Source organism: Sapajus apella, unplaced genomic scaffold (genome assembly GCF_009761245.1).
Source record: "Sapajus apella isolate SASKATOON/1434 unplaced genomic scaffold, GSC_monkey_1.0 scaffold16, whole genome shotgun sequence".
Classification (NCBI taxonomy): Eukaryota; Metazoa; Chordata; class Mammalia; order Primates; family Cebidae; genus Sapajus; species Sapajus apella.
This window is the reverse complement of record NW_022436956.1, coordinates 3,844,693-3,868,214: the sequence shown is the minus strand read 5'-3', so window position 1 is coordinate 3,868,214 and position 23,522 is coordinate 3,844,693. Positions and strand designations below refer to the sequence as shown.

The following is a 23,522-nucleotide window of genomic DNA, read 5'->3' as shown; positions in this document are numbered from 1 at the left end:
TGCTCCCCCGCCTGCAGCGGATTTCCAGCTCTATGGAATCCCCTCCCACATGGTGGGAGCTCCCTCTGGGATTTCCCCTCTGGAATCCCCTTCCACACTCTTGGTGGAAGCCTTTCTCTTCTTCTCCTTTCATTAGCTCTTTTCTCTACCTAAGTAAAATCACATTTCTGCAACATTTTTTGAGTCTGATGTTCGCTTTACGAGCATACGGTCCACCTGCAATGGCCCCACTGCTTATTCCTTAAGAGATTGGAGGTCAAGAACCCAAACAATCACCAGCATCCAAGAAAAAACCCGGTTACAGTTTGAGGATGATGAAAAATAATGTTTTTAAAATGTCTATTTACTATCAGTAAAGGAAAGCTAAGGAAGGAAGACAGTACAGGAGGAAAGAAGAGAATGTGAGAGGAACTAAGGACAGAAAGGTGGGGACGAAGGGGCCAAGAGGGCAAAGAAGGAGAGGGATCCCAGGAGGAAGTGAACGGTGACTCAGAGAAGTCCTTGCTCCTGACAATCATGCCCTCGACTGTCTCCATTTCCGCGGGAGATGTGTTAATTTCTCTCATTCCCATGACTCATCAGTAGTGGTCAGGAGGAAGCCCACCTCCCACCAGGAGGGCTCAGGACTTCATCAGCCCACTCACCCCGCAGCCTGCAGACATCGGTTTCACACAAAGTAAAAAATTCAGCTGCACTTCGGAACTCTATTATGCGGCTGAGTGGAGAGCTGGCCATTATGAAAGCTCCCCCAGATGTTCTGGTAGTGATTCTTCAAGGTAGAAACCTGCCTTGGCTACGCGTCTGCTTATGTTCACAGCCCTGAGATACCTGAGTGTTGAACTAAACCAGTGTTACTCAAACTGCAAGCTGCAACCCATGAGAGGTTATTCAATAATGTAGTGGCCTCCACTTATAATTTATTTAAATAAAATAAAATAGAATTCCCAAAATGGTCAACATATAGAAAGGATATTTCATGAACATTTTATTTAGTGGAGTGTGTGCTGTGTGGGTCACAGTCCAGACAGGCTAAAAGCCACAGGACTGAATGACCTGGGAGGTTCCCAGAGAGTCTGTGACCCCTGAGTGAGCTGTTCCCCCAGCCACTTAAATCTTGAAAATATGGGCCGGAAAGGAAGTCTTCTGATCATAAGCTCTCCCATGCTTCCTCTGTCTATGGGATTCTATATTTAAGAAGATGCTAACACATCATGGGCCTCCAAAATGTTCCCAAACTTCTTGAATCACCTCTTTGGACAGTTCCCGAGTAGTGCAGTGGGGGAATGGGATGAGGTAGGTTCAGTCTGAACTGACCTAAAGGAAGGGCATTTAGTAGAGTGGCTTCCACAATGCAGAGCTCCCTTGGCTGGCAGGTGCTCAGCCTGCCCACTCGCACTTTGCCCGCCCCCCTTCCTGCCCGTCTGCTCCAGCCCCATCTGATTGATTGGCTGGCTCAGGCCACCTAATGAGAGGTAACACCCCATATGACAAAGCCCATGCTGGGTAATTGGTTGATTGACATCCGAAGGATGTGATTCCGTGTGCAGCCCCACTTACAGATAATGTGGATGGCTGAGGAATTAAAACATTGCTCGATGCTTAATGAATGCAGCATGAGCCTCATGTTAGCACATGCCAGCTGCATCTCTGAGAACCAGGAAGCAGCAACAATTTCTAAATTATTTATCAGTTCCCTTACCTCCACCCCAAAAGAAAGTCAGCTTATGCATTTATTTATTTCATGGGCCAATATGCAGAGTAATTGCTTTGGGTTTTTGTGAATTTTTTTTTCTATAGGTTTTCTTTTTCTGATGCTACAGTGAAAAAAGAGAGAAAATATCATGTCAATGTCATTTGAATCATAATAGCTACAAATTCACTCCCCTGAATAAATAGAGAAGCTTATTTATCAAACACAGACAAGATGTCTGTCGAGTTGTTAACAGAGGAAGAGAGATTTGAGGAGGCAGGAGCAATTGCAAAAGTTTGCATATCTTCAGAACTCCCTAGGGAGGTGCAAGCAGCTTTTTCCCCAGCTAGGAACTTTCTGTTTTGGCAGCTGATGGGCAGGCAAAATTGGCTGTTCCACCTTCATAGGGTGAAAAGGGCAGGTAGTTCAGGCATCCTAGCTGAGCCTGGACCTGCCAGGTAAGAAAGTGCTTGTCCCCATTCCGATTCTTGTCCACTTAAGGCAGAACAATTGGATAAAATACCAAGGTGAGTAAGCAGATGGAAAGCGTTGGTTGTTCTTACCAGTGCCCTGTGGCTCTAACTTTTTTATTCTGCTTTTTCATCTTATTCTGGCAGGGCAGGCTGGTGTTCTCTGTTACAAACACAAGCTCCATTTCGTTTTTTCCTGGGTCTCCCCACCCGTAACCAACCCTTCTGCATCCCCGCTCTCTACCCGCTGCCACTGTGAGGCCACCTCTGCTGCCCTGTGTGGGCTCCTTGAACGCTTCTGTAAGAAGCAGCACAATGTAACTACAATGGCTGCTATCTTTGTAGGGCATCTTCTAGGGGCTTTACATATATTGTCTCATTTAATTCTCATGATAAACTATGAGGAAAACAAGCTATTTTTACGGCACTTTGATATAAATGAGAAAACCAAATCCCAGGAAGGCTGATGACTTGCCCAAGGTCAATCCCAGGATTTGAACCCAAAGTCTTGCCCGCTACATTATACTGCCATCTCAGGAGACAGACAACTGGCTGCACCTTGGGTGACCCGAAGGCCATGCCTGACAGCTGAGTTGCCTTGGGCAAGCTCCCTATTCCTCTCTGGGACTCAGTTGCTAGGCAGCTGGTAGACAGTGTCACAATGATAAGGTGGGTTTAGGACAAGATTCCTGGGGCTAAACCCAGGAACTGCCGATGTGCTACCTTGGGTAGGTTACATGAGCTTAGTTTTATCATCTGTAAAATAGAATCACAGTACCTCCCTCACTGGATTGATTTTGATGATCAAATAACTTACTACATGTAGAATAGTGAGAGCCAAGCGTGGAATATAGTTAACTGTCCATGTTCATTATCATTATATAGATTTTGTCTGTGTGTCCATCTTTATAACATGAAGGGATTCAATGCAATCATATTCTAAAGTCTAATTTGGTTTGGAAATTCTATGAATCTGGTCTGCATTTACATTTCCTTAGAGCTCTGTAGCTCTTTGTGGTATTATTTCAATGAGAACAAAATTAAGTGACTGAGCTGTGGAATAGCTTACACCTGGGTATCTCCTCTATATGGGCACAGCCTGTCCTCTTTTGCGCCTTATTTCATATGATGGTATGACCCTTACATTGTCTGCCATGGGCGAGGCAGCGTTACTTTTTCGATTTTAAAGAGCTGTTTTGCTATTAGCCTGGGGATAGAAAGTTAGTGAGAAAGTAGGACTCTAATGCATATATGCCGCTTCCAAGAGAGTTCTCAGTTGTCTGAAAGGCAAAGGGATTTGGGCCTTCTGAGTTCAACTCCTAGCAAGGAGGTGCCCTAGAAAAGAAGCTTTTGTCTCACTGTATTAGCAATTTTTCACTCCAAAATAAAAGACTGGGCAAAGCATCCTGGCTCATTTTTCTCTAAACACCAACATTCACCAGCTTTCCTTTTTCTGATGAGAGAGTAATTAATCTTGTCTCCTCTAGACCCTCACACTGGCACACACTGCAACTATCTTGAAGGCAGATGGTTCTCCGGGAGAGGAACGTGAGATAGACCAGAGCAACAGGAAGGCTTGAAAGTTCAAAGTCCGGCCAGTGGGGACCAGCACAAGTTGCCCCAAAAGGCTCCCCCAGTTACTTCGGGGCTATCCTCTGGGAGCCAGCTCTGCCCCTGAACACACCCTCCTTGGCTCACAGGCACATGTGCAAGCAGCCCAGGTCTGCCTTACTGTGCAGCAGGGCTGTCGAAGGTCCTGAGAAGAAGGGAGAGGGTAGAGATCCCTGAACTTAAAAGGGAAAGCAGCCAGCTTCCTGGAGCTTTTGTCAAGGAAGAGGCAGAGAAGTGATGCTATGAACACTTGCATTCTCAAGCTCCAAGCCTTTATTACCTAGACCATGTAATCCATTTCTTAGCTCTACCATGCTTGCCGAGTAGAAATTTCATCTTTCTCAGGAGATCATAAGCTCAGACTTGACAGGAAACCTTCCTGCCATACATTCTTACATCCTCTGCAGCCTAACATCAAGCTGGAAACATATTAGATGCTCAGTGAATTCCTGAACAATCAAATGCGATTGACCAAACTGAAACTCACAGACACGTTATTCACACATGAGTGTTGTCAGCTCTTACTCACCCAGGCTCAGGAGGGCAGTCTCAACCCAGATAACACCACAAGAGAAGCTAATCCCCAAGATAATTCTATCTATTATTTCTCTAAATACAATGCACAGTTTTGTTTACCTATTTGCCTTTCCAAGGAAGTTTTTCCTTGGTTAATCCAATTACTCCTTCAACCAGTTTTTATGGAATGCTATCTGGCAGGCTCTGTCCTAGGAAATTCAAGGGTAATGAAGCAGCCCTTCATCTCTGCCCTCTTAGGATCCATCACATATCGGGGAAAGATAGATATGACACCATCATCACATGAGCTATTTCATTGTAATAGTTACATATGCTACTGAGGGATGACGAATATTTTAAGAGTGTGTTACAGAAAGCCCACTTAGATCTGCCTGGGAGGCAGGGTGGTAGTGGGGGACATAGTCTTTGAGGACATCATATTTACATTAAAACTTAGGGAATGAGTGTGAGAATTCCAGGAACATTGGAGTTTGAGGTGACAAGGTTAAGATGAGTTCTCATTTCTAGCTGTGGTGAATAGCTGCGTAGAAGCATACCGGTAAATTCACTCTGTCCCAAAGGCAAACACTTGCTCCAGGGTCTTTGGCATAGCCTGCCTTGTTCATGAGTGAAAGGGCAGAAGAGCTGCTCCTGGAGGTTCTATCTGTGGACTGGGGTTGTGGGGATTTACTCTGATCACCAGCTGCTTGTCTGTCTACCTAGAGTGTTCTGTGGAGTCAGTCTGGAAATCCCTTCTTGCCAATGACTCAAAGTGGGAAAAATAAAAATTCACTTATGGAGAGATTCCAGTGGGAGCATGGATATGCTATGTGGTGTGTCATGGCTGTGAATTCCAACCAGCCTCCTGAAACCAAGATGTTTCAATTAACAGGAGGCACTTCAAACCTGAACGTCTCTCTTCCCTGGCTTTCCAGTCAGAATGCTGTTGTATAAATAACAATAAGCTGGCCCCGTCAGAGGCGGTAATTGAGTCTCTTCTTTCTGCTGCCATCAGCGGGATTCCCTTGAGTGATTTACTGTGTGGCTATTTAATTGGGTGACACATGGGGAAGTCAGACCTGCTTTGTTTAATTACATTCGGTATCCCCCATGCGTGGTGTCAGCACCCACTCTCTGGAAGGGCTCTTGGGCATTACTCTTGCCCAGGAAATTATTACAAAGGTGTTAGGGAAGACCAGGGACAGAGAGAAATGGCTAGATGTTTGAAAAAGGCAGGGAATCTGGATAGAAAAGAAGACTGATCCCATGAACAAAATAGTTGTCTGGTTTACAGATTTAACTTGTTCTGAACCAAACATTTAAGTGTGTGTGTGTGTGTGTGTGTGTGTGTGTGCACGTGTGTGTGTGTGTTGGGGTGGCTGCTAAAGGAGGGGAAAGAGCATTAGAAAGTGCACATAATCACAAAATACAAGATAACAAATGTTCGGTGTCACAAGAAAGACACAGTCATTTTTCCAAAGAATTTCAGCACAACTTTCTTCCTATGTAAAGGAAATGGGGAGAAGGGGGTAACTTTAAAAGAGCTGATGGGTGTTTAACAATGAATATATGTAATTTTACACCTTATCATAGCCCTCTGAGGTAGTATTTAGCATACCCATTTGATAGATGAAGAAACTGAGGCTAAAAGACACAGCTAATAAGTGGTAGACATTCAATTCAGCCTCATGCCAAGTCCAAAGCCCACATTAATTCCACTACAGCCCAGAGATTTAGTGATCCCTTGATCTTTCTTCAGGCTGCTTCTATGCAACACCAAATAATTGCTCCATGAAATATTGATTGAGTTTCCACTGTGTACATAGAATAGATTTTCGCCTTGTAAGAATATGAGGAACAATAATAATACTAATAACAATGATAATAATTGCCAATATTTGCAGGGTGGTTACAATTTCCTAGGATTTGTTCAGAATACTTTATAAATATTGACTCATTTAATGAGATACTTGCATTAGGTAACTGGACTGCAAATATATCCCCACAATGCCCCTGAACACTGAGCCTCTCACCCCTCATTATTTGGGGCTGGGTAGCAGGCAGGAGCAGAGAGGAGGCTGTAACCCACTATGGAGGCCAAGGTAGGCAGGGGTGCCTTGGGCTCTGGCATGGCAGCTCCAAGCCCAAAAACAAATCTCCCATGCTTTGACAACTGCTAGAAGAAAGTTCCCTAAGGGAGTCCATGAGCAGAACGTATGGATCCTGGATGGGGAGGGAGAGCTTGTGAATCAGTCAGTAGGGAGTATTCACCAGACACAAACTCATACGTTTTTTACGTTCACTCACAGGGCCTCAATGTTCCTCCATGCCTGGTGATACCGCACATAAAGATGGCCTTTCTCCTCTCGGCAAAGAGGCAGGGATACGCAGGGTTTCAATCTGATTAGAAGAACTAGAGAGTGGACATTACTTAGAATTTCCTAGCTGCAAGGTTTTTGAGAAGCTTGGAAGCATAACTGAGCTGGAAGAGGGAAAATGAAAGGTAATGAGGTGTGGCCGTCCCAGGTATCACAGCGGCGTGGTGGAGAAGGAGTGGGCTCACTCTCTCCCTGGTTCCCTCTGCTTCTTTCAAATAGAACTCCCTGCTGAGGGCTGATTCTGCCCCTTCTAACACTGCTTCTGGCTTCTCCCCAATTCTGGCCAATCCATTCCTTCTGTCTCTGGCATCTTCACCCTCTCCTTCCCTTTGACTACCTTTTCTTGATCTACTTTTTTTTTTTTTTTTCAAACTATTGAGTTTTCCTTTAAAATTATACCAGGGGTGTGTTTGAAGTCCAGTTATCTAAATGCAAGTATCTCATTAAATGAGACAATATTTATAAAATATTCTGAACAAAGCCTAGAAAATAGTAATCACCCTGCAAATATTGGTTATTATTGTCATTGTTAAATGACAATTTTATTTAAAATTTAGAATAAAAATAAACCCTAAACATGTCTTCTTCTACCAATGGTCTTATCTTTCTCCTTCCATTCTCATCCAGCTTTCTTTAAAAAGTAGTTCACACCCCCACTATCTTCACCTTGTTCTCTCATTTTCACTCCTCGGTCAACTGTAATCTGGCCTCTAGTCTTACTTTTTCGTTGAAATTACTTATTCAAGTCATAAACAGTGACCTCCTGCCCAACAAAAACTACCAAGTGCTTTCAGCATTCTCTGATCTTCCTCTGAACATATCCACATCTCTCATCTTTGTAGCAGTTGACACAATTAATCCACCCCCTCCATGCGGAAACTCTTCTTCCTCAGCTTCTAAAGTAGATTCTTCTTTCCCAGTTTTTCTCTTACAGGGTTGGTTTATTTGGGGCCCAACCATAGCTCACCTCTTGCTCTACGTCTCCTCCTTGGCAATTTCATTTATGCTCATGTCTTGAAGTCCCATTTACATACTAGTAATTCCCAAATCTGATCTCTAGTCCATGAGTTCCAGCCCTACATGCCCACCTGTCTGCCAAACGGAGTCACCTGGATGGCTCCCAGGTACCATATGCCTCAAGCTCTTTATATCCAGCATCACATTCATCATCTATAGCTCCTGCTCTGCTCTCTTCCGAATTCTCTTTCTTGATTTGTAGTATCTCCATCTGCTCAGCTGCCTAGCCAGGAACCTGGACTTTTCAATATTCATCTCTTCCAGTGCTCCGTTTATAACTAGTAGCCAGTCTTGAAATTTTTATTTCAAATATTGGCCCGTCTTATCATTCCTGATACCACTCTCTTAGTTACAGATTATCATTATATCCTTCTTGGACTATGGCAATAGCCTCATCTCTATTCTCCTTTCGCCCCCCAAACCCATCCTCCATACTGCTCCCAAAGCAATGTTTCCAAAATGTGGAGCTGGCCCTATTAGTACCCATATTTGACCAGGCATAGTGCAGTCTTCTTTATGTCACAAAGAAAGGCTTAATATATATGATGCTGGGCTTTCTTCCTATCCTCATTGCCTGCCCTTGCTCTTTATGGAATAACAATGTGATGCCACTTGTAATTACCCCAAACTATCAAGTCCAAATGTTTCCTGGCCCTCTGCTCAGAGTGTTCCTTCTGCCTGAAACACCTCCATTCCTCTCTCCTCTACTATCTCATTGACTACATTGTCTCTGTAGTCTGTTCTCTCGGTTGGCTGGACCCGGTTGGTCATAGATATAAAGAAGCAACTTTTGCAAACCAAGCCCCATCTTATAAGCAGACAGAGTAGGTGTCTGCCCACATGGTTTGAATGGTGAGGCTTAAGGAAGCTGATAACTAATTGTCTTTTATTACTTAAAATTATTTCATTATAGGGTTATTCCTCCAATTTTCTTTGCATTTTTGTTCTTGGAGAGGTCTCTATCTATTTTTCTGAGAGGAATATAATCCCTTAAACCTTTGTGAGTTTCCACACATGAGAAGGGGGCCATGACAGGTAGCAGAGGGTAAGGCTCTTGGAAAAATGGGACATGAAATAAAAAATTGAACTGAGGAAGAGGAGGGTTATTGAAATGTAGGGAGCTGACAAAGTGCTACATACAGCAGTCAACTTTACACATCTCGCTTGGGAAGGTCGTGTATGTGATCTAGTAAGTTAGGATTCAAGTTAATACTTAGATCACTTAGAATGAGAAAATATAAATATTTTTTCTGAATAATACAGAATTATCACCCACATAGCCCTACGTTCATTTTCTTAAAGAAAAAAAAAACTGCCAAAGACAGATTATTTGTTTAATGGGATTTTATGAGATGAGCCAAAGTATACCTGGGCTTTAGAAATGAAAGATAAAAATAATGAGCTCAATATCTTACAGGTCATGGGAGACAGAGTCAGGAAAATATGATGTTACTATGAAAAGACTTGGAAGAGAAAAAAAGGCAGGAAGGTAAAGACACATTCAACAAATGTGTTGAGCATCTATTATGCAGACACTGAGATATAGGCATAAGCCCTGCCTTATCTACCTGGCACATGGCAGGTACTCAGGATAAATATTTGTGGAAGGAAGGCGTAAAGGAAGGAAAAAAGGAAGAAGGAGGGAGGTGGGAGAGAGGAAGTGGGAAAGGGAGAGAGGAACACCTGTGTATACTCCTTAGTCTGTCCAAGACGGCTGAAGTTAACTAAATCTATATTTACTGTTTAGCTTTTCACCCATTGTATGTTCCTGTCCATTGTATGTTCTTCTAAAAAATTAATAATAAACCCATTCTCCACTAAGTTTAGGGAAAACTCTACCATGCTATCTATAGACTGTGTATCAACTCACTGTGTTAAATGTGATGAGTTATTTCACAGACAAGTGAGTGGCAGGGTTGGGGTCTAAAACCAGGTACCTGTAGGACCCCAGCTGATCATGTACCTGGGCTCCGTGGGTGTGCTTGGGATTGGAGGAGGCCTCCCTGCTCGCCTGGACCGCTTGCCAAGCCAGCCATCTGTTACTTGTCCAGAAGAGGGAAGGGAGGTAGCATGGTGCTCAGGGCTGTGGCAGGTCCAGTCTAGGTTTCCTAATCAGTCTATTATTTACAGGTTTCAGAGTCAGGGGAGGAGGGGCAGGCTTATAACCTGTGATGAGAGGGGTTTATGTGTGTTCTGGGCAAGTTTTGTAAGACAGCTGCCCCTATAAAGGATTTATCAAGACAATAAAAGAAAAAGGAAAGAGCCTAAAGACCCTCTAGTGAAAACAGCCTTTTTATGGTATGAGAGTATAAGAGGGAACACTTTGAAAAGCAGCCACACTTTCCCTGCCCACTCCTCCCACCGCTTCTCCTACTCAGCCCACATAGGCAGAAGAGCTCTCTAATCTTCATCTGAGGGGCTAAATACTATAAGCATTTAAAGTTAATTTTTGTCTTATGACATCCAGCCTTCAGCGCCATACCCCAGATGGGTTTTCCTTTCATTAGGAATGTCTTTCTTCTTTGGGCTATTCTTGGGGATGAAAGCGAGGAACTTGGGGGAACTTGCTATGCATACCCCACACCCTCTGTTTCCACACAGTGATAATAGGTTCAGCTTGACAAGCATGTCTTAGGCCTCAGCGAGGGTTTGATCTAGACTCTGGGAGGGTAACACAGCTTAGAGGAGAAAGCGTGCGCTCTGAGGAGAAAGGAGAATGTCGATCCCCAGACGATGGAAGAATCATATCTATTTGTATCGGTGTGATCACAACAAGCAGTCTCAAAGAATCCTGGTCATAATGAATCTCCATCTCAGAGATTTATGAAGTCAGAATAGAATGGAAGCAGTGAAGAAACGCATCCAGATTCCAGAGCTATCAAGGAACAGAGCAAGGACCCCAACCCAGGTTTCCCAAGTCCAAGTCTTATTCATTTATTTCTACCCCACGTCTGCCTTTGGGTTGGTGCTGCCATTCTCTGTGGCCAGAGCATCTAATCTGAACCAGGTCTTCTTCTTGTCAATGTGGTCTACCACTGGTTGGGAGGGAGAGAAGGAGAGAGAACAGAGATGAGGGGTCACTGTGATTCCAGAGTTCAGAGGCTGTTCCCTCTGCTTCCTTTATCAGCTTGAATGTCAGTGTCCAGTAAATCATATCCGTGCTGTTCTCCTTACTCTCTTCTACCTCCCTGAATAATCTCTTACAACTCTTTACCTTCACAAACTCATTTGCTGATGATTCTCAAAATACTATTTCCCAGATAGGTATGTTTTCTAGATCTCTCTTCCCAGATGTATCAAAAGTCCCTAAAATGCATGCAATAAAAGCTGTACATATCATCTCTACTCCCTGCTCACCATCCTGCCCCTCGTCCATCAGAAGTTCAACTTTATAGCCTGTGGGTCACACTACATTCCTTCCTTATCCTTACCTACAACGTTTAGCTGGCCACCAGGCTCTGACAGTTGTAGCTCCTTAGGACCAGTGGAACCTGCTCTCTGCCTTCCTTGCATTCCCTTGGGTTAGACACAACAACTTCTTGGCCCAGGCTGCAGTAGAGACCCAAAGCTGACTTTTCTGCCCCCACTTATCTCTTCTCTCACCGCTTTCATAATAATTCTTCCCAAAGAAACAAATTCAGTCAGATCACTCCCCTTTGTAAAATAATCTTTCAGGGCAAGTATTTTGACTTTTCATGACCCAGCCAGTATCTGCCATTCACGTTTCATTTCTTCCTACACCTAAACTTTCAGCCTCATAGCCTCCAGCATGGAAACTTCCTTCATCTTGTTTTTTCACTCAAAATATTTGTATATCATGCTTTCATTGCCTGGATTATTTTGCCTTCTCTTTGTTACTCGGCTACTTCAAATTTAGGAATTAACCCCTACAGGGCACACATCAGGAATTAACTCTTCTGGGGAGCGTTTCTGGACAACTTGCCTAAGAGGAAGGTAGCATACCAGGGTACCATGTGAATATTTCTGTCATAGTGGTTATTACATTGTTGTATAATTCCACATTCAGCTAGGTTTTTATCTGCCTCCTCCGCATGACTAGGAGCCTCTTGTTTTCTGCCTCTTGTATGGCTAGTGTCTAGCGAGCCTGCCTGAGGGTAGGAGTGTTTAGCAACTAAATTGCTAAACGAATGAAGGCAAGCTTCAGATGGATTAGTAGTCTCTGTGGCTATCCCAAGCGCATAATCATAATGAGAGACTCTGACCACAGTTATAATTGTTGAAAATAATGTTCCCATTGAATTTCTTCAACACACAGCTCTACAGAAAGAGACTCACCACTCTGATATTCCCACCCAGGAATGGTTAAATTTCAAAGATGTCTAGTTTTGTCCAATGAAGTTGTTTTAAAATTGAAGCTAGGCGTCTCAGCTCAGTGAAAGCCACAAAGTACTTTTCCACATAGCCCAGCACCTACATTTCAATCCAGTCTGGCTCTTTACTTGGTCCTGCCCCATGCCTTTGCTGGGTGTTGGAAATAACATGTGGATTCCACGCAGCTCCAGGGCTTGAGGAGCTCGGTGAACACTCACTCGCCCAGGGCAGCACTGATTCCTAGTGCCCTGCACACCACCTTGCAAAACCAGGGGCTTAATAAAGCCTGGTTTATGAGCATTCTGATCACGATGACTCAATTATCCAATTATTCATAATTCATTTAAATAACCACCAAACTTGTTTTGAGCACCTGCTATATGCCTTTTATACAGAGATGAATTAGGGACATTCTCTCTGCCCTTGTGAAGCATTTTAGGGCTTGGTGAGTGAGAAAAATGTCCCAACAGGCAATTATAAGGCAATGGAAAACGTGTTAATAGAAGTCTCCACAAAGGGCAGGTTTTGTGGACAGAAGGAAGAGAAGAGAATATTCCAGACAGACAGAACCACATGTATAAAAGGTGAGAAGGGTAAGAGAGAACATGAGAGGTTCGAAGAACTGTTAGAGAGAAGCTGGGATGCCTCACAACATGAGAGCAGATGGGTTATTTGGGGAGCCTGGAGGAAGGAATGGTGAGAAAGGAGATTGCAGAGGCAAACTAAGGGTTGCCTACGGCGGAACAAACAGAAAGGAGGCTGCAGCCAGATTCAAGTTTGGATCTCCTCACCTTGGGCCCTAGGGAGCACCATATGGCTCTGGAACAGCCAGAAAAGTGGGATCTACAATTTTCCAGGAAAAGAGTAGTTCTGGAAATCTTCAGACCAAACAGAGAACTGTTTAATTAATGTAAGAAAGGAATGATGGGGAAATGATCTGGGGCTGTGGCAGTGAGAATAGAAGAAAGGGAGTGATCTCAAGGTCATTGCGAGGTAAAGGTGCAGGTGATACGCCATTGTGGGTGGGAATAGCAGTTAGTACAGAAAGCAAGTCAGGTGCTCAGCTGCATGCCAAATTGAAGCAGGCGTGAAAGCTCGGGAAGAAATATTAGCAACATTTTGACAAAATATTTTTTTAAAAAATCAAAACCAGTGTTAAAAAAGTATTAACAAAATATCAAAATTTAAAACAGGCAGGATCAGTATTACTGATTTTTCCTTTTGCCTGTGGCTCTATTATGGCTTGACCTGGTACTATACTGATCCTAGCTTTATTGAAACTTTTGATACGTCATTCATCATGGGTTTTTGCATTGATTTCATTGTTAAAAAAATACTGCATTCAATTATTGTTTATCTTGATTACTTTTTTTTTTCACTCTCTTAAATTTTTGCACTGACTCAAGTGCTTCAACCTACTCCTGGCCTTGGAACTGGGTAGGAGCAAGGGGGCGGGGGCGGTTATCAGGAATGATTGCAAGGGTAACATCAAGTAGGGTGCGTTAATATACTGGCACGATGCCTTACGCCATTGACGGACAACTCTGTCTGCTCCTAAAAGTGACTTTGTTTGGATACCAGGATGCCACCTTTCCTCTACTCACCAATAGCTGTCACTTGATACTACGCATTTTCACCAATGAAGACATCATACAGACCCCCCATCTCTACCCTGACTTCCTCCCTCTGAACAAAGTGAGTTTGGGTCTCCCATGATGAAACTCACATGCAGCTTGTGTACAACTTCCCTAAATGCCACAAATGCTTTGGAATAAGCATGAAAATTGGTTTCTAAGCTCCAGCAGTTTCTAAAATAGGGGTGGTTTAAAATAAAAGCAGTATGATAAAAGGGATTCCTATAGAGCAGATTGTGGGAAATAGCAGTGAGCCTCCAAAACAGAAAACCTGCAGAAAGAGTCAGAAAGGGCATCTAGCCATTCCTGAGTAAGGGCAGTGTGGGCAGCAACTGTGGTCTTCCAGGAAGAGTGGCCAGCTCTGTCTCCATTTCTTCAGTCTGGGAGTGGGAGAAACTCATTTCTTTCCATCCCTTGAAGCTTCTTTTTACTTTACGTCCTGGCTTGATGCAGATGTAATATATTCTGTCAGTGCAAAATTTGGACTGAAATATATTGTGGCCTTTGAAAACTGAGGAGGGAATTGGGTGATTTTCCAAATTCATGGCAATGTACAGATGAATACATTGGGTACAGTGGAGCAGAAGTAGGGAGGGTGCTAGGAAGTGTACTTCTAGTCCGATGACAGCATGTAAAGCAATGCTTTAATGGAGACAACAATAGAGTAGGTAAAAATGAACATTGATATAGAGAATTTGATACCTATGGACTGTGGCTGGAAATTTGAGTAGAGCACACCTGATAACTTCAATTTCCTTAGAGGAGTGGGAGAGAGGGTTGTCTTGTAAGAATATGGGCTTGAGGTAAATATTTAGCAGAATACTGAAGGTTGAGAGAAGTAGAGATTGAATTAGCCAAAGATTCCAAACGGACTTGGAAGAGTCCTAGCAGATCCCCTGAACACGAGACAACGAATATGTGTGGCTCTCATCTCCACAGCCACGTGAATTGTGTTTCTAGCTGTGCTTGGCTTTCTGGGCAAAGGCTTGGAGAAGGTGAGTCACAGGACTGACCCCAGTTTGGGAAGATGCAAGGCCTGTGAAGAGTGGAGGGTGCTGGGTGGTGGAAGAAAACAGGGGACTTCAGACGTGTTTGATATCAGGGCAGTGTCTGATGTGGCCAGCAATGGCAGACATGAGCAGCGCTGCTAAGCCTTAAGCTTCCAAGTTTTATGCAGCTTTCTCATAACACTAGAAAGAGCTGAGGGAGCTGTGTGGTTGCAGGGGCCTTTGCAGGGAAGCACCCTAGGTCAGCATAGGCGGCCACGTAGCCAGTGCTTTCTAGCAACTAGGCTCCCTTTGGTCCTCTTGGCATCCCCTTACCATCACTATGAGCTCTGCATTGTTAACAGTACAATCTCTGCTTTTGAAGTATAGCCACACAGCCCCATCTTAGGGGGAATAAAAAGCCTTATTTGCTTCTCTGGGACCATTTAGGAACAGGCCTGGTGAAGACGGCATTGCCTTCCTGTACCATGTAAGCTCCCACTAGTCCTCCTACTCATAATGAAAATGCTCGTATATGAGAACCAATGATGAAGGCCTCATCCTCAGGTTGATAATTAAGACAGATGCCACTAACATTTCTTAAACCATGCTGAATACAGCTGTCAGGGCAGGAGGGAATTTGAGAAGGCGGTATATAATTAACCTAGTTGGAACTGGGCCAGGGGACCCAAGGTTAATGGCCCTGGGAATGGGAGCATTAATGACCACTAATGGTCAAGCCCCTTTTCATGTCTTACTCATTAGAGCTACCTTTTATATTCTGTAAGATCATGGCCTTTGGCTTCAGGACCAAGGGTAATGGAGACTTGCCACTCCCCCCAGACGATGTGTTCTGCATTCTGCCAGCTTCTGTCCAGCTCTTGATTCCCCCACCCATCTCAATCTTCAGGTATGGTGTATAGCAGATCTCAGCACATACCAGCCATCTGCTGAGCCCTGCTGATGAGAGCTGAGACATACACATGATGCATATTCATGGGCAGAAATTGTTTCAGGTTTTTATTCAACAGATTGACAAAAGTGTGACATCATCTTGCTTTTATCTGTTTGACCCTGGTGTTCGTTTTTCTATACACTCCCTGGGTGAGCTGGAATAGAATCTGTAACCACTCTGGGATGTGTCCCCCATCGTATCTGAGGGCCACAAGAATCATTAACCTGAATCTTCACAGGCTTGCACGCTGCCTTGATTGACTAAGAAACTGCTATTTTTGTCCACTCTGTTTCTCCTTTGCTTGTACTCCCTTTAACCTCCAAACGAGATTTCTACCTTTGCCATAAGCTAATCTCCTGTGATAAGCTTTTATGATGCAAATTCGGGACAGTGGATAGACAGAGACAGAACTCGAGCAAAGGAGATGAGGGTACAGACTCATGGGAGAGAAGAAAAGGCAGAAACAGAGCAAAGGAAAAAGAGAAAGCGAAATTTGCTATGGATGTGATTTGAGTGGGGGAGTCTAGCATGGGTCCTGGCAAAAGGAAGCTTCAGGCAGCTGTGTTGTGAGTGAGAGAAAAAGCATAAGCAGGGGAAAGTAAATTTTAAAAAGTCTAGCTGATAGTTATCAAACAGATCTCTTTTAATATTCTTAGAGGGCTACAAGTAAACACTGGCATTCGTTTTAATTGCATCAGGCTGTTAAAGTGTTTTCCTCTTCATGGAAACCTCCCCTGCCACCGACACTGGGTCATATGGGGTTCTGGGATGACCTGAGTTTCCATGTTTAACTGGAAAGCTGAAGTCACAGCTTCAAGAGAAGCTCAAACAGGGAGGGTGGCTTTGCCTCCTCCTTGACCTTGGTAGTGGAAACACATTCTGCAGTTCTAACTTTCCCAATGAATTTTAAAAAGCAGAGTGTGTTGCAAATCGCTAGAGACCAAGAAGTCCCATGCTCCCTGTGGTGAGGTACCTCTACAAAGACTCTCAGGGTTACACATTTGTTTCAGTCCTCACATCAAGTCTCAAGAGTGGGCATTACAAACCCATTTGTAAATGTGCAAACTGAGGCCTAGTGCCATAGAGCGACTTACTCACTTGTCATGAAGTTAATAAGAAGCAGCTCCACTCACAGTAGGAGTCTGAATTTTATAATAAAAGGGAAGGGGAAGAGAGAAGGAGAGATACTGAAAGTGAAAATTAAGTTCTTAAGGAGAGGCGGGGATTCAATGAAAGCTACAGGGCTCTTCTCCAGCTTCTTTTGCCAGGCTCATCTGGAAGATTCTCTAACACTCAGTGACTTTGAGTTCTTTGTTGTGAGAGTGAGAAACCGGCGGCGAAGCAGAGCCGCTGTGCCTCTGCTGCATTTCACCCTGCATGAAAGCCTCAGCTGGCTGCTGGCCTCCACCCCTGCCTAGGCCCTTTCTTTGGACCCAATGAAAGGGCAGTAGGGAAAGCAGAGCCTATCTTCTGCGTTTGGCAGTTAAAGTCCAGGTAGAGGCAGGAGAAGGAAGACGTCTGCCTGACGCTGCTGGCCTTGACGTTGCCTCCACGAACCTGCAAGATAATTTCTGCCATTAAATCATCCATAATCAGATGCAATGACTATCATTTTTGTGTGTGTGAACATCTCACTGCCTGAACACAAACATCTCAATAGCCACGGCCCCCTAATTTTCTTTGTTGGAGACAACAAAACCAAAGGTAATAGGCAGGAGGAGGGACTGAGTCCCAGGGGGCACACTCTCTGGAGGAGTCTCCTGGGCTTAAATACATCTAAAGCAGATCCAAAAGAAAGCAGTGATTACAGGCTAATTTTCTGCCTGCATTATGTTAAGCATCCCATCTCTACACAAATGGCAATTGCTTTATGCCAGAAATCTTTTACTGAATTCCTCTTATTGGTAAATTTCGTATTAAAAAAAGAGAGACAGACTAAAGAAAGGTTTTTCAATTTAAAGGTGAGACTATCAGGATGCCAGTAAAAGATACAAGACTGGCACGTCACCAAGAGTTGATTTTCCTTTTCCAATGCAATTATTAGAGAAGGCAAATGGTCCTGTCCTTTGAATGTGCCAGTTAAGGGTTTTGGAGGCACCCAGCTTTAGCTGGAAGAGGACACAGCTCTGCTCGGGCAGCACACTGAGTTCTTTGCTAAGACAGCTGAGGGGCCTAAGGCAGGGGGCAGAGGTGAAGAGAGGCTGATGCATTTGAGCCTCACGAGTCATCAGACGGCCATCCACAGGAGACTGAGGTGGACACCTGAGACCCTCTTCCTTTTATGTGGACACTGCCCCTTTCCCAGGAGCAATGAGAGTCAGCCCAGTCACGTCACTGACTCCCCCTCCTCTTCCAGTCTGGGTCTGAAGTCCTAAAGACACTTTTTTTTTTTTTTTGCATGCTATTCCTTTATTCATTCCCCATTCATGCAATGAATACCTCCTAAGCATCTTCTATGTTGCAGAGAGTGGGCCACACCCTGAGAATTCAAAAATATAGGAATTATGATAGTCAAACAGAAATGGAACATGAGCGTTGAAATCAGAGAGATCTGAATGGGAAATTCCACCAAACTCCTCCTTGCCTTGGATAAATATCTGAAGATCTTATACTTGAAAAATGGAGTGGAAGGAGGCGCCTGCTGATTCCTGCCTCAGACAGTTGTGGAAAGGATTAAATAATATCTCTAAAGCAACTAGCATAGGGCCTCTAGTATTCAATGCTCAATAACCATGTGTTGATTCTGCCTTATCTGAAATTCTCAGTGGGTACCGGAACTTTCCCCAATCCCAGAGATGCATCTGACCCACAACCACCAGGGCATCAGGCCAAGAGACCATACCTTCCCCAAGTAAAATGCAAATCTGTGGTCCTCTTGACACAAGGCTGGGAGGAAGGATGAAGGATGAAGGCTGTGACATGAGCGCCTGGTGGGGCAGGAGGAATTTGTGATCAGTTCCAAGGGAAGGCAATGGGGATGTGAGAGAGGCCCTTCTGTGCCAGCTACGACATCAGGGATTTTGTACGGATTATTTTGCAAGTGTGTGTTGGGGGTGGGACTCCCCATCCAATCTAATCTCAACAACTCCAGGTGAATGTTTGTGGTGAGGTCAAAAGACACACAAAATTGCAATGTCCCAGAGCCCCTGAAGAGAGCTAAGCCTTGGCCTTTGGGCACCAAAGCATGTCTATTTCTGAGGATGTGTGGCAGGACCATTCATTCCAAAAAGAAATGAAGATTTATGTTGCAGTTGAGAATAAGTGGTAAATTAGCAATAAGTCAACTTTTGATCCAACATCCCCTGCAGACAGGGCATTGATACTAGGAAAGATTAGACTAAACTGGGAGTTAATTTAAACTTGTCTCTGTGTGTCACATGTCCGTGCTGAAATGGGTATTGTTCTTTTCTTGACTGGTTAACTCCAGTGTTGAATGCAGCCTCAAGGGCGTGACTATGAGGAACAGAAGGAAGATATTGGTCTTCATTTCTCAGAGATCCTAGGCATGGATTGCAGCCCACACTTTACCTATGATGAATGTGACCTTGGGCAAATTATTTCTTTGAACATGCGATAGCCTCTGTAAAATGAGGACTGTGACATCTGACAGGGTTGTTTTAAGGCTCAATTTAGATAACACAATTTAAATACCGAGCAGAGGAACCGCCATTTACTGGACACTCAGTTGATATTAGTTCCCTGACACAGAATACAGAATGAAGAACACTTGGCAGGGATTTAGTGTTTGATGATGATGGTCATGATAATGGCAGCATTACTGTGGGTGTTCAGAAACGAAGACAAACATGGGACTCTATTGCCTCCAGAACTTGGCAGGGAGTTGAGTGCTAGAAGTGGAAATGGGGGTGGCTGTAGCTTTGCTGATTCATGCTACCAGAAAGGCCCTGAATACCAGTTCCATACGGCATGCAGGACACCACGTTGTACAAGGATACAGATTCACGGTTCTGCTTGGTCACTCAGCTCAGTCTTCTCCATCTCAGGTTCCCAGGGCCCACTGCCAATTTGTCTCCTTTCCTCTTACGAAACTTTTGGAGTCTGGCAGAAATTGATTCCCAGATTCAGTTTTTCTGGTCAGAAATAAGCAAGCATGAGAAATAACTGAAATCCACACGATTCCACCTTTTGGATCCATTGGAATTTAGAGCAAGTTTTCTAAGGCACTGGGCTGTCTCGTGGTCAAGTTGAACGACTCCCATCACCCCAGCAGCCTGTCACCCTCTTCCTTTCCTTTTTTTCCTTTCTAACCACATTCTTCTTCAGCTTCTCTTTCTCCTGGATCTGCTCATTTCTCTCTCATTTAGTCTTGCTCAAAATTGCTGTGTCAAAGATTCTTTTTCCTGATGTCCCTCTCAGACGAATAGCGGGATGTCAGCCCTAGATGGGCCATAAATAATGCATAATACCCAGGAACAGCCAGAGCAGCCCTCTGATTACAAAGAGAAGATCTTTTGATAACATATTATCCTATTTACTCTTTGTAATGCCACGCGTTCTTCATTCAGCAACGATGTGCACCTACGTGCTCACCAATTTGAAACCCCAGCAAAAAAACGGTGTTCCTGCTGCTGTCTGATCCCAGCTCCACCACCAGGAGAGCCTGTCAGACATCCTCTTCCGATGCCTATGCTGCCATCCCAGGGCCCCTGGAAACCTGCCAGAAGGGTGGTCAGTCTTTTTTCAGTTCAAAGCATATCTTTCTTTATTTCAAATTCTTGTTATAGCCTTCGTGTTTTGATTCTTGCCAAACTCTGGAGATGGTAAAGACCTCTAACTCAGCCCCCTTACTTATATAAATATAGTGCCTAATAAGTTCTATATTCAGGACCCAGGGCTTCATGAATGCTGGATGCCCCAAACGTAACCCTGTAAAGTAGGTTGTTATTATTTCCAGTTTCAGTAAAGGAAATTATGATTCAGATAAGCTAATTGATTGGTTCAAGGTTACCAAGCTGATAAACTAGAAACCCCCAACTGAAATCCAGTAGCCATGACTTCCTGTTCCATTATCATTCTTTGTTTCTACTGGTTAGGATTCAGAATTTAGAGACAAGGATAGGTGAGTATATTAGCCACGGTAACAGTAGAAAACAGAATTCCATTTCATTCAAGTGAAGATATGGTATTGAGGATACAATTTACAGAGGTTACAGGTAGGGTAAAGAAAGAACACCTAAAAGGAATGTGGAGGCACTCAGTGGCTTGCAAACAAGAAAGCCCCTGCCACATCTAGGTGTAAAGAAAAAGGGGGAAGAGATAATGTTTTGGAGCCGAGGGGAGGGCTGGAGCCATGGAGGAAGGTCTGCCTGCTTGATCTCTGGAAGGCTCAAACACTGCCAGGCACAGCCCTGGAGCAGGGACGGAATGGGGAAGAGGACCACTTTCTTTGTCAGGTATTTGCCAGGTTCAACTAGAACCAGCCAGCAAGGGAGAAGGTGATAGAGTTGGTGGGGTCTACATTCCCTGGCACAGAGCAGAGCCTGTGCTCTGGTCCTTCTTCACAGGGCTGCAACCGAAAAAGCCACTGCCTTCCTATCCAGACTCTATACCTACAGGGGGATTCACCATGAAGCCAAGAAAACTCAAGCTTCAGGGGCTTTCCACATTATGTCTTGCTTCATGATAGTCCACCCCAAAACTTGGGGGTTCAAACAAGAATGACTTACAATTTGTTATATTTCTGTAGGTTGGCCGGGTGGTCCTTCTGCTTTTCGTGGTGTCAGCTGGAGTCACTCACACAGCTGCATTCAGCTTGGAGCTCAGCTGGGTCTGAAACATACAAGCCAACCTCACTCACATGTTTAGGCTTCTCAGTTCTCTGGCACAGAATCCTGATCTCTGCACAAGATCTTGTGTCATTTCATTCACTGGCCTGAACTTCTTTTTATGATGGCTGGCTTCCAGAAAGACAAAAGCAAAAGCTGTCAGGCCTCAAAAGACCTACGTCAGGACCTGACACAGCATTGCCTCTGCCTCACTCTGTTGGCCAGAGAAACTTGCAGCCCAGCTCAGATTCAAGAAAAAGGGATAGAGATTCCACCTCATGATGGCAAGTGCAGCATGCACATACAGGGTGGGAGGAATTCTTGGAAGCCTCTATCCGGCAAATCCTCCACAGCCTGCCTTCTCACTCCAGCAATTCATGCCCTTCTTATGTGGAAAATATATTTTGCCTCTTTTCAAGACATCCAAAATTTTCATCCCATTATGACTTCAAATCAAAGTTCAATAATCTGTATTGGGCTGAGATGTGGCTGTGGCACCTCTTGGGCTAAAGAACTGTGAGCTGAAAATACAAGGTAAACTCCACTATATCCAACATATAATTGTGATATAATGCTGATATAAGCACAGAATAGTTGCAGTAAACATTGGGATATAAAAAGGCGAAGACCAGGAAGTTCATCACAGTTACTGGCCCATAACAATTCTAAAATCAAGCAAGGCACTCATTCACTGCGCATTAAGCTTTCCTGGGAGCAGAGAATTTTCTGTGATGAGCGTCAAGCTCTGCTTCTGTGAGGTTCTTGATTCAAGCCAGGGATCTGGCAGGCAGACCTTCCTCCACGGCTGCAGCTCTCCCCTTGGCTCCAAACATTATCTCTTCCCACTTTTGCTTTAACTGTTATTTTCCACTTTTGGTTGATTTCACCTTCCTGGCTCTTTGCTATGTCCTCAGATTCATTCTTCCTTTTTCATAAGAAACGGCCCATGTTTGCAGCTGAATAACTTTTTCAGCTTGCTTTTTTTTTTCCCCATTGAAAGCTTGGGACTCAAATGCTTCTTTTCACTTTGAACTTCCTTATTCCTTTATTCAATGGTAGTTCTCTCATCAGGACAATTCTCTTTAAAATATCGTGTGCCATCCATTGACCTCACTGAGGTTCACTCTGTGCTCCATGCCCTAGCATAATTCTTTCAGCAACTAACCGCCCACAACTTTGTGTGTGTAAAGCAACCTCCTTATGATTTCCAGTAGTTCTTTTGTCTGACTTGGAAGGTCTAGGAAGCATTGCCTTCAGTCTTCTAGAATTCTTAAGAAGGTGTCCTTCAGCCACAGCCTTGATTTGATCTTTACTCGAAGGCCCATATTTTGCCAATCTTTGACACCTGGAAAACTACGCTGGGGGCCCTTTTATTTTCTCTAAATTTATCTTGGAAACTGGTCAATTCTTTGGCTCCTCTTTCCTTTGCAATGCCTCAACATATACTATTAAAAGAAGCCACTTGGCATTTTCAATTTTACCCAGCCTTAACCAAGTTCACAACGTATTCGCTTAGCTCACCGTTCTCCAAGCCTCTCCTCTTTACTCTCAGTCTTAGCTTTTTTCTGTTGCTATAAAGGAATACCTGAGGCTGGGTAATTTACAAAGAAAAAAGGCTTATTTGGCTCATGGTTCTGCAGGATATACAAGAAGCATGGCCCCAGCATCTGCTTCTGCTGAGAGGCTCAGGCTGCTTCCACTCATGGTAGAAGGTGAAAGGGAGTTGGTGTGTGCAGAGATTGCATGGCAAGAGAAGCAGCAAGGGTTGGGGGAGGTGCCAGGCTCTTTCTAACAACAAGTTCTCTCGGAAACTAATGATGAGAACTCACTCACTACCAGGAGAATGACAGCAGGTCATTCATGGAGCACCCACCCCTATGAACCAAACACCTCCTACCAGGCCCCACCTCTAACGCTGGAAATCAAATGTCAACATGAGGCATGGTGGGGCCAAATAAACCATACCCAGACCATAGCACCCCTAACCTGCCTTATGATCCACCCCCTAACCTGCCTTATGATCCACCCCCTAACCTGCCATATGATCCAACCCTAACCTGCCATATGATCCACCCCTAACCTGCCATATGATCCACCCCCTAACCTGCCTTATGATCCACCCCCTAACCTGCCATATGATCCACCCC

At 44.2% G+C, this 23,522-nt stretch overlaps 1 protein-coding gene and 1 long non-coding RNA gene across 9 annotated transcripts in view; one reads left to right on the top strand and one right to left on the bottom strand.

Annotated features, from left to right (window-relative positions):
- LOC116555929 (neurotrimin) overlaps window positions 1-23,522 on the top strand; it is a 968,350-nt gene that overhangs the window by 89,923 nt on the left and 854,905 nt on the right. The gene's annotated exons all lie outside the window — the stretch shown is intronic.
- Window positions 23,275-23,522, bottom strand: part of LOC116555931 — a 1,351-nt gene continuing 1,103 nt past the window's right edge. Inside the window, exon 2 of the long non-coding RNA XR_004270752.1 lies at window positions 23,275-23,361. This is a non-coding gene — a long non-coding RNA (uncharacterized LOC116555931). The remainder of the gene's footprint in view (window positions 23,362-23,522) is intronic.